This window comes from Miniopterus schreibersii (assembly GCF_964146895.1).
Source record: "Miniopterus schreibersii genome assembly, chromosome: 1".
Taxonomy (NCBI): Eukaryota; Metazoa; Chordata; class Mammalia; order Chiroptera; family Miniopteridae; genus Miniopterus; species Miniopterus schreibersii.
The window spans coordinates 159,600,823-159,618,174 of record NC_138101.1 but is presented as its reverse complement, the minus strand read 5'-3'; positions in this window follow the sequence as shown (position 1 = coordinate 159,618,174).

The following is a 17,352-nucleotide window of genomic DNA, read 5'->3' as shown; positions in this document are numbered from 1 at the left end:
CAAAATTGATTTTCAATTTGCTATTTTGATATTTAAAAATGATCTTTCTACAAAAACATAGCTAAGTAGAATTTTTGGATCATCTCTCCAGGCCTAAGGAAAACCTACCTGTGAGAGTTCAAGATTAGATGTAGGCACCATTATTCAGCTGGTAGTAATTATCTAAATTATATGTATAAGAAAATAGACAACTATGAAAACATGTGATAAAATGATTATTTTCACAATATTATTTATATAGTGAGAAACTGAAAACAAGCTAAACGTATAATAGAGAACTGAACAAATTTATCGTGGGTATAACTATGAAAAGTAGTCCTATATTGCTAATAACAATGATAATGTAAAGTATACTTCTGGGGTTTTGAGTGGAAGGTTGGGTATACAAATCTTACCATTTGCCCCCCTTTCCTTAGGATTCTAGCCAATAGAAAATCAGTAGGGAAATGGGTATCAAAATAATAGCTTTATTACTAACCAGGTAAGCATCAATAACCCCCAGTGCAGGGCTCTCCTGTATCAGCTGGCTGGGAGAACAGGACTTGGGACTTGAAGCCAAAGTAGAGCCTCCTCTGAATAGAGACCTAAGTACTTGACTGTGGGGAGAGTTGGATACACAAAACTGATTCTGAGTCCAGGTCCCTAGCTGGCTTCAGGGACCACTGGCTTGTTTCACTGGCCCAAATACTGTAGAGCAGAGACAATGAAAGAGGCAGATGCTGGGCCTTGTCCTGAGAAAATTTACTACATGGAGACAGGAAGCTCAGGAGAGATCAAGTGAACCCACCCCACATAAGCTGACCCTGCCCACTAGCAAAACATGACCCAATGTTAGGTCTCGCTGGAATAACTATTTCTGCCTACTTGGGAAGAGTGGGTGAGTGTAGAGAGAAAAAGCAGAAGAATGTGTTCCCACCAACACTCTCCAAGGACGAGCAGAGTGGGCCAATAGTGCCCCTCCCTTCCCTCAAATACATTAACATGAAGAGAATACTCATGATATATGATTATTGGGGTTTTCTGTTTTCATTTATAAACTATAACATACTTTAAATATATGTTCTTTATATTACCATTTCCTACCTTTAGCATTAATTACTTGAGTACTTAACAAATAAATTTTAAAAACACTAACATTAGAGGAAGGCAGTGGAACTCTCTGTACTATATTTGCAATTCTTCTGTAACTTCTAAATTATTTAAAAATAAAAAGTTAAAAATATACTAGTCTTGCAAACACTAGACTTGTGGAGAAGGCATTTGATGTCATAAATAAACATTTTCAGATAAATTGGGTTTACATATACTAAGGTAGAGTAATAGGGACAGAATTTACCTGCCATCTTAAAATAACAATGGGATAAAACGTATGAAACAATGGTTTTCAAGACATTGGAAAGCAGGCAATGAAGGAGAGTGCTCTCGAGAGATGGGAACAAATGAGGAGAGCCCAACAATTATCCCAGTTTTCTTCATGGAGAGAGTTTTCAGGCTGCAGCACAGGGTGGAGCCTTGGTGGTCTCCCTGAGTTGAAGAGATGGAGCTGGGAGTTCAGGGAGACCAAGGTGACCATATTTCATAGGGCAGAATACTGGAAAGGAGAAAGCTGCACAGAAAAAATTCCAAAACTCTATAAAGCAGTCAGCGGGATACCAAACAGAGCATTCATAGGAAGAAACTACCCAAGGCGGAAAAAGAACCACCCTAAAGGATTAGAAGGAACAGACCTTAGAGGTCACACAGAGCTGAAAATAGTGCCTGTTCCACAAGCCAGACTGAAAAACTCATAATTCACAGGCCTCTGGGTAGAATAAACAGGGATGTTTTGCCCCAGTAGTGGGGAATAATTAACCCTAGGTGGAGTCCTGCTCCAGATTCACCTCACAAACCGTAAAAACAAGACCCAAAAGCATCAAGCTGTTTCCAAGTGACTTAAACATGTCCCAGAACAAAGCTCAAGAATATTTATAGGAATACAAAATTATCCAGTGCCCAGCAACGCCTGGCATCAAATAAAAAATTCTTAGGCATGCAGAGAAGTGAAAAAATAAGACCCACAATTGATCAACGGAAACTAACCCCAAAATGGCATAGATGTTAGAGTTAGCAGAGGACATTAAAAGTTATAACTGTATTCCACATGTTCAAGAAGCTAAAGGGAAGACTAAACATGTTAAGTGGCAACATGGAAGACTCAAATCAAACTTATAGAGATATAACCAACAATGTCTGAGATTGAATTAAAGATTAGACACTACAGAAGAAAGGCGAGTGAACTTTAAGCCTTATATACATGCACTGGGAGTCTCTGAAGACAAATGGGAGAAATCTGGGAAACAGAGAAATTAATTGAGGAAACAATAGCCAAAAATATTCCAAATTTGATGAAAATTATAAACCACATATCCAATAAGCACAATAAACTCTGAACACAAGAAACATGAAGAAAGCTACACCAAGGCATGCCATAATCAAAGTACTCAACACCAATGATAAAGAGAAACTCTTAAAAGCAACCAGAGAAAGAAAACAAGTTATGTACAGAGGAACAAAGATAAAAATGGCAGTAGTTATTTTTCTTTGGAAGCAATGCAAGTAAAGACTGAAGCAACATCTTTAAAGAACTGAAATAGAAAAACAAACCTGTGATAGAAGCTTGTGGGAGTCCCAAGGGTTGCTCAAATCAGAGTTTTGGGGGTTTTCTCAGGCTGGTGTGGGAAGACACAGCTTGTGGGGAGTGACCACTTCTTGCTGCTGAAGGCTCAGGGCTTCTGCCCAGCTTAAAAACAAAATAAAACAAAACAAAAGCCTGTCAACCTAGAATTCTATACCTAGCAAAAATATTTTTTAAACTGATGAAATAAAAACTTTTTCAGACATACAAATGCTGAAAGAATCCATCACCAGCAGAAACTGCATTATTAGCAATGTTAAAAGAAGTTCCTTGGACAGAAGGAAAATGACACAAGATGGAAATATGAGTTTAAGCACAAGAGCAAACGGGATCAGAAACGTTAACTTCGTGACTAAATAGTAATATTTTAAAATTATTTAGTGCTATATGACTTCTCGTATATGTGAATCTAATGAACAAAATAAACTAACAGAATGGAGACGGACTCGTGGATACAGAGAACAGACTGACAGCTGTCAGAGGGGAGGGGCTGGGGGCTGGGTGAGAAGGGTAAAGGGATTAAGAAAAGAAAAAAAAGAAAGACTCATGGGCGCACAACACTACGGTGACTGCCAGAGGGAAGGAGGGGTGTGAGAGGTAGAAGAGGGCAAAGGGGAGATAAATGGTGGTGGAAGGAGACTTTACTTGGGGTGGTAAACACCCCAGAAGTCCCCTCCTGCCCCTTTTCAGCCACCATCCCCCCAAAGTAATCACTATCCTGACTTCTAAGAACATAGAATAACTTTTGCCTGTTTCTGTACTTTCTAGAAATGGAAAAGTAAAATACTTTTTTGCTTCTGGTTACTTTAGCTAAGCATTATTTTTGTGAGGTTCATTCATATGATTGCACATTCAGATAGATTGTTCATTCTCACTGCTGTATAGTATCCCATGACTTAATTATACCATAATTTATTTATTTCTTCCACCACATGCCAAGGGCAATTGAGTAGTTTCCAGTATGGAGCTACTACCAAGAATGCTGTCATGAAAATTCTTTTAGGTGCCTTTTGAAAAATATATGTACACAGTTTTGTTTGCTATACATTTAGGATTGGATTTGCTGAGTCTTAGGGCATGTATATATTAAGCTTTAGTAGATACTACAATTCTCAAATTTAAATTTTGGCTATCATAGTTTAAAAATCACCTGACTCTGAAATTTTTAGTTTGTTTATATCTTGGCATCTGCTGAATAATTACCTTCTTTTCTTAGCTAGATCATTGAGGAGAAACTTAGGACTTGATCTTCCCTTGTATGTTGTGATGCTGGGTGCTTGGGACTGGGTTAGAGAACCTGTTATGCAAATACTTTCTTATTCAAATGTACAAAGAAGAGCGTAGACATGGTTCTGCTTCCAGGAAAGAATCACTGACTTAGACACACATGGAAAAAAGACACATGGTTTGAGAACCTGAGAGCAGAAATCATGGCTCATAGATCTTTGTATCCTTCCCAGTATCTAACACAGTGCCTTACACATAGTAGGTGCTCCGTAAATATCTGCCAAGTGAGTAGAATCAAGATAGGAATGATCATGAATTGCTTATGTCACATAAAACCCAAAGGCAGGTGCATTTTGGGATGGGGAAACGAGATGATCATAGAATTGTGTAGAAGTCGGAGGAAAGCACGTGTCAACCCAACTCAGGGAAAACATTTACATGAGGAAAGCAACTTAAGTGTTTTATTAATTTTTTGGCCACTTCTCACAGACAGAGAAATCCTGGATCTCTTACCCTGATCCTAAACAATGTAAAACTGAACAACAGACATGTTTTAGGTTAAACTTTATTCCTCAATAACTAGATGCGGTGGGAGAAGCACTATTTGAAAAGGTTCATTGACACCAAAGACAAGCAAATCTCTAAGGCACCCCGACTTCAAAGGCTCAAGGTAAGACCTGGGGTCGTGGGGGGGGACACAGGCTTCTGTTTCTAGGAATGAAGGCTGACCTTCTGTCTGTGCAGTAACAGTGTTCATAAAGCCAGGCTTAAGTCATAGAAACAAAGATGAGACACTGAGGTTTTTGCTGAAAGGGATTTTTGGAGAAAAGGAGAGCATCTGAACTTGGCCGTGTCTGGCACCCTCAGTCCCAGGCTGCCTGAGAGCAGATCTCACAGATGTGTGCGTTTCTGCTGAGGGCAACACAGAGGAAGCATCTTTTGTCCATTTCAAAACCAGAGAGAATGAAATACAAACCTCTGCAACTTATGCTCAGTGGCTTGTTTTGACATCTCACAGGAAATGGAATTTCTGCCAAGGAAAAGCCAAGAGTTTCTGGTTGGGACCCAAAGGACTTTTCAAACTTCTCAAGCACGAGAGTAATATGAGGTTTCTAACCCACTCTGTAAACCGCAGTATCTCCCCTTCCTTACAATCAGCATGAGCCAAGAATATTTTCTAAATGGACAAAGGGCTCAAAGTGGAATATCACAGCTCTCCTGCAGGAAAGGGCTGCTGAAGTCAGACCTGCCAAGCCCAGTCTCACTTGGGCTTTAGAGAGAAAGGAAAGGGCATGAGGGTGGGGTGGGGTGGGGTGGGGTGGGGTGGGGTGGAGAGAAGAGCTAGGAAGACCAGATGCAAAGAGGAAAATGAACGGGATTGAGAACCTACTCTGTGCCAGGTTTTTATATAAAGTATCTCAACTGATCCTCAAAGCAACTCTCTACAAGATAGGTAATGTTATTCCTATTTTTCTGGGCAAGAAAATTAATGCTTGCCTAAAATCACATGGCCAGTCCCCCTTCCCTCTGGGCAAGAGGGGCCCTGCTGAGGGCTTCGCTCTGGCCCTCCTCTGGCCACACCAGTCTCCAAGAGTAAGGAGTCCCAGGGGCAAGGAGATGTGCCTCCTCAGAGCCGGTGCGTCCCCCACTAGACAATGCTCAGGGCACCCGGAAGCCTGGAATTCCCGCCAAATGGCCCCAGCCTTCTTTTAAAGCCCACAGAGATCTCTTTTCCTGGGTCCAGACTCCTGAGGGGTGCTGGGGTGTTGATGTGTGTATGCTCAGGGGTATGACCAGGGGGCGTGGGCTAGTTGTCTGCACCCATGCACACAACTCTTGCTATGCAGGACAGAGCTTGTGGGGGAAAAAGGAAGGGCCAGGCACGGGAAGGGAGGAGGCTCGAGACTGGGTCTGCTCTGCATCGTATCAGAGCAGAACTCCAAGGGATCTGAGATTTGAAACCAAAGCTGGCCTACTGGGTCATTATGAAGGTATATTCGTCAGGGTTGGAGGATACAACTCTTATATTTAAGTTCGTTATTTATATGTATGTATTTTATAACGTTAGTATTAAGACACGTGACACAGGGCCTTCAGTTGTGCTCCTGCCTGGGTCCTGCAACTGCTGGTGGGGGGCCTGCCTCAAGCAGTGGAGCTGGTGGGACCAGGCCCAGCTCTGGGCTCTGCCAAGGGTGAGTGTTTTCGACTGCCCCCCAGTGCTGGACCCCACAGGGAAGTCAGAGGTGGGGACAGAGCTAAGCATTTTATGGAACTTATATTATTTCACAGAAATTATCCTGAAAATTTCCCATCACAGGTGCTGAGCTGCTATGACTGCCCTGGGGCCCTTGAGGAGCCACCCACCGCTCTGGGCTCGGTTCCCTCCTCTGGGTAATGAAGGGCCCAGATGACCTCTCAGGGCTCATTCAACTTGAAGATACTAAGAGTCTAAAGAATAATAAAACCTGTTTCCTAACTTCACTGAGGGTCTCAGAAAAAGGTCTTTTAATATTGTGAAGACCTTTAAAGAAGTAACAGTAAGTAATAATATAAAGACTGGGAGTGGCGAGGGGAATAAATGGATGAATTGCCTCAGACATGAAGGGCCTGGCACGTGACTTTGGCAATCAGTGTCCTGAAAGGCCAGGCCCAGGAGCAGCAGCAGGAGGGAAGGGTGGGAAACTGGACATCTCTGAGCCATGGAAACAAGAGGACAGGAAAGCTTTTGCGTGACCAGCAGGGCATGGTCCCCGGAGGCAGCCAGTCTGACTTGGCCCCTGCCTGTTCCCCGTGTCTCCTGAAGGAGACAGGGCAGGGGGCATGGGGCAGACCCTGGCCAGCCAGAGCCCAGGCTGGGGGAGAGGGCAGGGGCCAGGTCCAGGGTAGGGTGGGACCCTGGCTGGCTCACCAGGGTCCTCCCAGGTGTGGGTCCTCCTGTGATGGGCCTGAGAGTCTTCCTGCCTCTCAACCTCCATTATCCTCTGTCTCTCCATAGAGAACCTGCCTCCCTCTTCCTGCATCCGGTACAATCAGCTGTTTCCTCTCTGTTAGCGTGAAGTGGCGGCTTGGTGCCGAGATCCTCCCTGGGGGCCACGTCTCCTGAGGGAGGCACATTAGTCTCTTGTCCCCTACTCTGACCACTGATATCAAGCCTGGGTGAGATGTAACCCATCTCACCATGGTCTCATTGCTGAGGTCCCCCCAGGCCTGTGTCCTGCCCCTTGCGGGTGCCAGGGAGGGGTACAGACTGAGAACCGTGGAGTGGAAGGAGCCCGGCTCTAGATCCAGATGATCTGGGTTGATTTCTCCCTCCCTTACTTACTAGCTGTGTGCTCTTGGGCAAGATTCCAAATCATTCTGAGCCTCACTTTTGCTCAACCATAAAATGGGGATAGTAGTTGTTTCTCCTATAGTGTTGTGATAAGGCCAAGACAAGAAAATATATTCAAAGTGTCTAGTCTGGGGCCTAGTCCCAAATGGGGACTCCTTAAATATGCTGCATATTTTAAGCACAAACTGCAAAGGAAGCATTCCGTCTTGAGTCCAGTCCTGCCCCCCTGAGAGGTTTCTCTGTGGCTTCTATGAACCATACAATAGAACCCTGAATTATACATGCATCTCAGTACTGAACATGAAGTCGATATTGCCTTTGAAAAAATAAATAACATGTGTATGGATTTTCTCTCTCCATACTGTCTAAAGCTATTTATACCGATGTGTCTTCCACAGAGCAAGCAGGACAAGAAGCAGGTGGGTGGCATCTGGGACATGACCCGGTGGCCTCCGGACATACGCTCCTGGTCTCCCTGGGGGCTCTTATGTCTCGCCATCCGTCCTCCGCTGAGCTTGCGCATCTAGGCGCTATTAGTGGAGCAAAGCCAGGCAAATGTACCGTGCAGGAGGCAGGAAGTCGGGACTCGCGTGGGGGAGGAACACTCCTGGCTCCAGGAGGCAGCACCCACCCCTCGGTGACGACCTTTGCTGGAGCAGCCGAGTCAGACCCTGTTGACTCAGAGTCACCTGGAGGGTTAGAGCAAAACCTTGGTCCTAACAGAGACAAAGGCCCGCTTGGGGAGGACCTGCTATCCACAGGGTCTGTCTGACACTCTGCGGGCCTCCGAAGACGTTAGATAGTCCCTGCGCCCGGTGGGACAGTGTTGGGTGAGGTAGGGGTGGGGGCACTGGGTCAGGGTAGGATAACAGTTGAGAGCACAGAGAGAGAAGTCTGCGGCCACTAGGCATGGCGTGTAGGCTCCACTCCACAGCCCCGGCTCCCAGTCACCTGGACACTGGACCTGTGAACAGTGTGTTCTGAGACTGGGCTATGGAGCAGCCCCTGGGGAAGTGCTGTCCCCAAAATATACTCAGAGGGATCTAGAAACGGAAGCGAGAGGGCCATTGTTTCTGTGTGTGTGTGTGTGTGTGTGGCATGGGGGAGATACATATCAATATTTATTCCATCAAAACCTCCTCTAGACCTTCATTCTATACCTCCCTCCTCTTTCTTTGGCAAAAATTCCCACTTTTTGACAGAGCATCATAATTTCTAGAATAATTCTTGGCCTCACAATTCTTTAACATGCATAAGACTTGGCCGAGTCCCAGGAAAATGAGGTCATTTTACCAAAACCCCCCGTAAGGACTGAAACCTGTGCTTTCTACAGATAGGCAGCAGGCGGGAGTGGGGAGGGCAGAGTGGCCTGGGACAGGATTAGTCAGTGGAAGTAGGAGCCTCCCCCCCCCCCCCCGGGAGGTGTGATGACAGGAGCCTTTACTGCTGTGCAGGGGTTTCACCCCATTGACAGGAAGCCTGGCCCCTCCACGCTGGACGACGGCTGGGCAGCCTGTCCCTCCCGGCTGCTTTGCACATAGGATCCGAGCGGCCTTATTTTAGAAAGGCATTTAACACCGCCCGCCCCGAAGGACCGCTCTGAGGCTACACATACCTTGGAGCAGGGCCTGGGCCAGTCCCTCCCAGGCAGGAGAGCGATCACACTTGTCCCCAGTAACATTAGCAGCCTGGGGAATAAGCTGAGGGAGAGAACTCTCCCCCTGCCTCTGGAGCTGCCAGTCAGCATCCTCTCGGGGCAGCAGATGGCAGCTGCGGGTCCTCTCCCCACCTGCACTCCTGAGATCTGCACCCACTTCTGCCAGCAAAGCCTTTGAGAAGCAGGTTTTCCCAGCACTCCAGTATAGTCTGTGCTTACTGAACAACTGCTTCTTGATTTAAAAAAAGGAAAAGACATTTCCCTGGGGTTCCAATCCTTCTCTATGTAGAGCCCCTCTTTCTGGTGCTGTTTACATGTAGCTCTGTGTGTCACATGTGCTGGGAGTGGGGCTGTGGTCCTTGCTGTGAGGATGCAAAAGGGAGACCTCTTTTGGCTTGTTCAAAGCTTTCCTATTGTAGGGGTACTGAGGTCTGCCTGACCATTGCAAAGTGAGAAAGGAGAGTGTGGGTAAGTGTGGGGTGAAGGAAAGGACTGATGGCGCCAGCCACTGCACATTAAGAACCTACTATGTGCCAGGAATTGTATTAGCCACTGAGAATATAAAGATGAATATTACATTTTTATTTTCAAATTTACTGAATCTTAAGGTGTTTTTACAAAAAATATATCTTTATTGATTTCAGAGAGAGGAAGGTAGAAGGAGAGAGAGAGATAGAAACATCAGTGATGAGAGAGTCATCCTTGATCGGCTGCCTCCTGCACTCCCCCAACTGGGGATCGAGCCCGCAACCCGGGCATGGGCCCTGACCAGGAATTGAACAGGGATGTCCTGGATCCTAGGTCGATGCTCAACCACTGAGCCACGCCCAGCTGGGCTCTTTTTTTATGCACTTGTGGGTTGTATGTATATGAGTTAACAAACTAACGGACATTCACTTTGATCTACCGTTGGAATCCGGACTTGCTATATAATCCCCCCCTCACACGTGTGTTTTAATGACAATAATGATGTCACTTCAGGACCACCTCACCATCAATATGTTGAGATCACATTGCTCACCTTCCCTGAACCATTTGTTTTCCCTGGAAGAGGAGGGAAAACCTGCTTCTCAAAGGCTTTGCTGGCAGAAGGGTGCAGATCTCAGGAGTGCAGGTGGGGAGAGGACCCGCAGCTGCCATCTGCTGCCCCGAGAGGATGCTGATTGGCAGCTCCAGAGGCAGGGGGAGAGTTCTCTCTCTCAGCTTATTCCCCAGGCTGCTAATGTTACTGGGGACAAGTGTGATCGCTCTCCCGCCTGGGAGGGACTGGCCCAGGCCCTGCTCCCAGGTATGTGTGAGCCTAAAAGCAGTGACTCTGGACCACAATTCAGCCAGTTGCATTTGCAACTATAAAAACAAAGATGGTGGGGGGAGATGAAGGAAATGCGTGGGGAGGGGAGAAAACAGACATGCAGGTTTTGCTTCATGTTACAGACAAACCATCAGACTTCCTTGTGCAGGAACGAGGTGAGGCCAGTTGGGCCAAAAGTCAGAGCAACCTGGCCAGGATGACGCCAGGATGGGACCAGGATGAGCATCCAGCCTGGGAGGCCTGGGGGACAGAAGACTGCACCTTTCATTGTCCAGGGCAGTTGCTAGGAGGGCCTGACCTCCCACTGGAGACTGAGGCCAGTCTGGGGTGGGGTGGGGTGGGGTGGGGTGGGGTGGGGTGGGCGCTTGTCTTCCTGCAGGGTTCCTGATATCCTAAAGAGAGGGCTGAGCCTGTAACACTCAACTTTTAGACAGTTCGGCCAAGGCCTTCCATGCCAAGGCTGGGTCAGCCTCCTGCCCCACTCCCTTTCTGCCTCTTTTATTAGGGACCCATGGGGTGAGGATCTGTGATCTGAGGGCACCAGAAGTAGAGCCCGCTGGGAGCTGAAAACAGCAGCCAGTGTGTCATGAGTGGGTAGAAATCAAAAGGAAGGGAGCTAATATTTACTGACATTACATTAAGCACCTTATACTGGAAGCAGAAGAGGGTAAGGGTTGTGCATCCTGAGATGAGCTGGGTTCAAATGCTGCTTCTGCACTCATTTGCTGTGGGGCATTGAGAAAATTACATCTCTGGGCCTGGCTTCCTCATCTGAAGACTGAGGAGAAGCAGTTAGGGGATTTTTGTTGAAGCAGGCTCTGGTTTGCTTACACAAAGGGGACTTAGGGACTGAAGCAGTTCACAGAATGAGGGGAGCTTCTGTAGAAAGGGGGACTCGGAAACCTCAGGCCCAGAGTGACTCCAGGGATCCCAGAAGCCAGAACTGAGCCCAGGTCATATCTGGGGTGGGGATGAATCAGGCCCTCTCAACAATCCAAACCCTGGGGATAGATCCTGATTGGCCTTTCAGGGTCACAAGGCCACCCTTGGGCTAAGAGAGGATATGGGACAGCCCCAACAAACTTTACAGAGTAGGACAGAGATTGTTCCCCAGAGCAGAGCCAGTGCAGTACCAGAGGAGAGTGTGAAGGGCTGCAGGGGCCAAAACTATCAGAGGAACCCAGAGTAGTGACAGGGACCCCCACTGATGGGCTGTGAGGGACAAACGAGATCAGACAGTAAAGCACTTAGCACGTGCCTTGTCCCATCTAAGGGGCCAACAATGTTCAGCTGCCCTAACTATTACTTATCTTAATCCTCAACAGCTCTGTGAAGTATTACCTCGTTTTTCGGCAGGGAAACTGGGACTTGAACTGGTGAAGAGCTGCCCAAGTTTGCCTAAGTGCCAAGTGAGACTCTGACCCCAGCATCACCTGCAGAGCCAGCTACATAAACTGCAAAACCTTGTGCAAAATGAAAACAAGGAGCCCCTTGTTCAAAACTACATTAGAAAAACCAAACTATAAAGCCTTTTCTTTTCTTCTAACATCTCTCTCATCTTGGTGTTTTTTATTTACTATTTAATGTCATTCTAAGTAAAGAAAAATGAAAAATTTAAATTATTAGCACGAATCTGACTGGTCTTTATAGTGTACAATGCCAGTTTTAAATGCAGACAAGCATTTAACTTGTATGTGGAATCGCCAACCAACCAAACCTTTCTCAGCGCGAGTGGCTGGCTAATGCGGGGAAGCAGCGTGAGTAAGAAAGGCCGTGATGGGGCTCCTCGGATGTTCATGTTCTCAGAACATCATTGATTTCTTTCTGCGTTTAAAACAAGTTCTGATTCCATTAGAAAGTGTGACCTTGGGGTTCTGGGTCACAGACATGACACGCTTACCCTGCACTCCTGTTGAGTCTCGAGTTCCCACGCGTCATGGTTCCTCTGTGTCCACGGGCACGTCAGATGCTACACGTGTGTGGAGTAGCTGCCACGCATGCTCACGATACATCCTGTGCTCAAACGTTCCCTCTCTCACCGGCGTTCCCCATTGTCCTTCAGACCTCACTTGTAAAACATGAGTTGAAAGATAGAATTATTAAGAATTTCTGGACAGTGACAGCAGAGCATTAAACCAAGGAGAGCCCCTCTGAGCTAGCCCTGCTTACCTCTGACCCCAGAGCCTTGGCTTTCAGAACCCAGGCGCCCCCTGATCCCGAGTCAGCAAGCCTTTCTCAGTCGGGTTTGCTTTTGCTCTATGAGAGAAACTCCGAATCCTCCCACCGAGGCTCTCAGAGCTGCGGGAAGCCTGGGCTAAGGGGATCCCAGCAGGGGGAAGAATGTGTGCCCAGAAAGCCCCGTGCACAGAGTGTGGGCCAGGGGACTGGGTGCGGGACCAGCGTAGCCCCTCATGGGTGAGGGCGAGCCAGGGCTGCAGCTGGAATCCTCATTCTCTGAGTGGAAAGTCAGATGTATTTGCGTGGTTTCATCCACGAGAGACTGACGCATGGAAAGGATAAGCTCTCCACGCAGCCACGTCATAAGACAAGGGCCCCCAGGCCGCAGGTGGCCACCACAACGAGCTCTCCAGGGAATATTAAGCACTCATAGGGCTTGGTCCTGGGCCCAGAGCTGAGCTGGGTGCCTTGCCAGGCTCTTGCCCCAGGAGCACCCTGTCCAGCTCTGTGGGCTGAGCTGCCACATCTCTTCAATCATCAGGCTCTGTCAGCTCTGAGCGGCTCAGCTGGGATCCCTTCCTGGGGCCCATAGGCACATTCTGGACACTCCCTCCCCCATCTCCAACCTCCTTGGGATGATTTCCAGAAGTGAGAGGAGAGTCTCCACCTCCCCACAAATCTCCACCTTACCTGGGGGCTTCCTGGGCATTTTATTGGCAATCCAGCCTGGTGTTTTTTTGGAGAGCCCCTGGAGTGACCAGCAGGCCCCTTGATGGGGGTGGGGGCAGGGCAGGCAGAGCAAATAGCCATTCCTCCTTGGACCCTAAAGCAAAGAGAGTGAAGAGGCCTCGGATTTGTTTTCTGTTCTAAAGAGCCAATAAGGACATAGACTTTGTGACTCTGTTCTTATCTGCAAAACTGAGGAAACAATGCTTTACATTTCCAGAGGAATCAGATGTGGAGAGGAACCTGTAATGGCCATAAAGCCCTTGACATCCCAGCTCTGCCACAAACCGTCTGCAGGACCCCTGCCAGCCCTGCCCGGGCCTCCACTCCTGCCTCTGGGAAGCGGGGCTGGGCGCACTGCAGCCTCTGTGAGGATCACGGTTGTACAGACTGCGGGTACCTGGCAGCCCCCATAACGGAGGTATTGCATCGCTCCTGTTGTCAGAAAGGGGGTTCAGAATCTCCCCTAAAACAGTCTTGTCTCCTTTTAAGTAAACAATTGATAGAGACAATAACCTTTGTTTTCCCCAGCTTTAGTATTTCTACTTGAAAGAAAGAGCCATTGTATCAGAGAAGGAAATAAGATTTGACCCACAAATGTTTCATTTTACCAACTCTGCCTCTTAGTCAACACCTCCTTTAAAAGCCGTGGGAGCCCTGAGACCTTCTCTCAGCCCCTGGAGAGCCTTTGCCTGCCTGGCAGAAAAGGCCCCTTCCAGACCTGCAGGAAACCCTTGCTGATCAAGGAGCCCAGTGGAGGTGGGGGGTTTGCAGCTCCAGGGTTGGGGTGGCGGAGAAGGCACCTGGTGCATCGCCTTTTAGGGTTGGAGGCACCTAATAAACCTCCCTCCTCGGCCCACACAGAAACACTGTATACCTTGCGATTGAAGCCACGCTCCCGTGCTCCTTTCCTGCTGCTCTCAGTGTGTGCTTGGGGCCCAGAACATCCTGCATCTTCCACGGGGGGGACCTGTCTGACTAATGCTCCAGGGGCGGGTCTGTGCAGTGCAACTGTGGCAGTTGCAGAAGAAATATTTTGAGAGCTGCAATTTGGAACCATCTGCAGTGAAGTCGCCTCTGACCTGGATCAGAAAGAGAAGAAAAACCTATTCTCATGAGCACAAGTATACATTTTCCGCTCAGGCCGTGGAAGCACGCACGGCGCTGGGGGCTGCTGGGCTAGACCGGGTGCAGGGCATTGTCCGACTAATGAAGTCTTGACCTGCCGCCGCTGGGCCCTGCCCCGCCCTGCCCCGCCCTGCCCCGCCCTGCCCCTCGGGGCCCAGCAGCTGTTGGGGCCCTCAGGGCAACCTCATCAAGCAGCTGTGGAAGACGGGGAGGTGTCCGCCACATTTTTTTGCACAGGTGCAGCCAGCAAAACCCTCTTTCCTTACAGCTGCCAGCCACTCCAGGTCAGCAGGGTCTGCTCTTGACTCTGAAAACAGAGGCAAGGGAAGGAGGAGCACAGCCTGCACCCGGCCCCTCCTCCCCCTCCCCGCAACACACGTATTTCTTTTGCAGGCTCTGGGGTTGGAGCATGGGAGGGGGCCATAGCGTCAGTGAGATGGATTCAGTAATGTGTCAAATGTGGCAACCACAGCAGAGGGCAAATCCATCTGACCCCTGGGTGATGGTGTCTGGTTCACATTCCAGCTCCTCCAGGAAGCCTTCTTTGACGTCTTCAGAGAAGATGAATTAGTCCTTCCTAGAAACTCACACAATATGGATAACCCAGACCATATATATGTCCATGGTTAGGAACACAGTCTGCTTGGCCCCAAATCTCAGCTCTATCATTTGCTAGATGTGTGGTTTGGGACAAGTTACTTAACTTCTCTCCACCTCATTCCTTTAGTTATGAGAATAGTGAACATGCCTAGTGCTAGAGCTGTTGTGGGAAGTCCAGGATTTAATGCACACAAAGTGCTTAGAGCAGGGCCTGGCATAGAACAAGCCCGGGACAAGAGGCTGCTATTATAATCATACAACTTTTTGTGATAAACTGTACATAACATAAAATTTACCATTTTAATCAATTTACATGTGCAGTTGAGTGGCATTTAGTACATTTTTATTATTGTGAAACCACTGCCACTATCCATCTCCACAACTTTTTCATCATTGTAATTGAAGCTCTGTCTAAACTCTAACCCCCCATCCTCACCCTCCCCAGACCCTGGTAAACTCTAGTCTACTTTCTGCCTCCAATCATAACTTTTCATTGTATCACTTTTTCTTTATTCAACTAATATTTATTGAACAGTTACTTTGCACCTGGAACTGAAGTAGAATCTAGGGACACAGTGGTCATCACGCTTGACAGTTCATGCATTCATGGAGTTTTTATTCTAGTAGGTTGGGACTGTAATAAGCAAATAAACACACAAGACAATCTTGGATAGAGATACATGATACTGTTGAGAAAAATTATACAGAACTTAGAAATGGGCGAAGGAGAGTGCAGTGTGTTCTTTCAAAGTCACGCATGGGCTTTGTTTAACAGCACCACCCAGAGATTATTTTTTTGATTTTATTTTTTAAATATATCTTTATTGATTTCAGAGAGAGAGGAAGGGAGAGAAAGGGAGAGAGAGAGACATCGATGATGAGAGAGTCATTGATCGGCTGCCTCCTGCACACCCCACACTGAGGATCGACTCCACAACCCTGGGCATGTCCCCTGACCGGGAATCGAACTGCGATCTCCTGGATCCTAGGTCAATCCTCACCTGTTGAGCCATGTCCGGCCAGGCCAGAGATTATTTAAAGCTCCGGAGGAGGAGCCTGTGTTTGACCGACCTCTGTACTATTTGATTATAGAGCCCAGCCACTGGGAAGGTACATGCTAACTTGTGTATTTCTAGCCAGTAGAAAGGACTGCCCCAAAGATCATGGTTTTACTATCCTGTAGGACAGTAACCACATTTGTATCTAACCTAGAAATCTTATAGAATTTTTTTCTTTTTAATGCCCATAAACACTCAATTCCTCAAATAATCTTGGAATCAGCATTAAGTTACCTTCCCGGTTCCTTCATTGGATCCCTCCTGTCTCCCGGTCTTGCTTAGCTCAGTGAGGCCAATCCTACTGCTTCATCTTGCCTGCTTACCTCAAACTGCTCCAAGCTCTGACCTTTGTCTCAGCCCCGGCTGGAAGACTTCGGGGATGGGAAAGAGGTGCCCTCAGGAGAAGCGTGGAGGGGGAGAGGACAGTGCTGGACTGGCTGGTCAGGAACCTAGGTGCATTTCTTCCTGGGTTCATTTCTCCTAGGGTTCATTTCGCTCAGGAAGCTCCCTTGGAGCCCTGCCGTTGGCTGTGGCCGCGAGTGTGCTGAACTCAGGGGACCTGGCAGTGGTCCCTGCTCAAGGACCTCTCTGGTAAATGTGAGAGATTCCTTTCAGCTCTAAAACCCTCCAGGATTCCCTGAAGGACCCCAACACCGCCCTTCAAATCTCCCCTCTTGCACAGAAGCCAGCCGTCAGGGCGGTACTACTGAACGGCGCCCTCTAGTGGAACTTCATGGTCCTGCCTTAATCCCTCTGGGACTTTTCTGCAGAAACCAGACTCTAGTCCTCTGAGCTCCTACTGTGTGCCAGGCACTATCAGCTGCTGTTAGGGACTTGCAGCAGCAGGAGAGCCAGAGCCGAGCCTGTCTTGTTCACCACTGGGCCTCAGCCCATATTCCATAAGTGTTTTTTTAATGAACAAATGAGGAAACAAACATAAATATGATGGAGCGTCTGGGCCTTAATGAAACCAGTGTGGGGACTGTTCTGTTACACTCCCAGGAGCGGAGTTAGTTTATGCCTTTTTCATTGAACCCACCCTAACAGGCATCTGTGAATAGTATTAAGAACAAGAATTTTGGAGTCAGACTGCTGAGGTTCCATTCCTGGCCCTGCCACTTACCAACTCTGTGATCTTGGCACGTTACTTAATCCCTCTGTGCCTACCTTTCCTCTTTTGTAAAAAGGGATAATATATAGTGTTGGTTAAAATAATTAAAATTTGTGAGGGTTAAAATAATTAAAATTTGTAAAGCACTTAAGAGAGTGCCTTGCACATACTTTGTACTGTGTCAGTATTTGTTAAAGAAATAAGGAAAACTTGCTAAAAACTGGGTGATGTCCAACAGTGAACTGGCTGCCTACTGCAGTACTGAGCTGCCCATAACTGGAAGTACGGGGAATGCACTAGCTCTAAGAGAATTAATAATCACTATTATCTATTGAGCACTTAATGTTGTC